The sequence below is a fragment of the Corvus brachyrhynchos genome, unplaced genomic scaffold (genome assembly GCF_000691975.1).
Source record: "Corvus brachyrhynchos isolate BGI_N302 unplaced genomic scaffold, ASM69197v1 scaffold21, whole genome shotgun sequence".
NCBI lineage: Eukaryota > Metazoa > Chordata > Aves > Passeriformes > Corvidae > Corvus > Corvus brachyrhynchos.
In genome coordinates this window covers 1,291,832-1,292,064 of record NW_008236924.1, presented here as the reverse complement: position 1 = coordinate 1,292,064, position 233 = coordinate 1,291,832, and positions in this window count along the sequence as shown.

Here is a 233-nt window from a genome sequence, read left to right as displayed (position 1 = left end):
CCCCCAACCCAAACAACAACAACCACCTTCAAAGTGCCTCTCGCATGCAGCTGCTCTGAGGGCAGATTCAGGTTTCCCCCACCCCCTTCTCCCCATCCCTCCTTACAACACCCACCTGGCAGATAGTTAAAAACAATCTTTGAGTTTTTCAGGTGTGTTGGAGGGATTTACTTGACATATTCCACCAGCCCACCACCCCAACACCCCCCCCCCGCGAAATTGCGCTCCTGTAT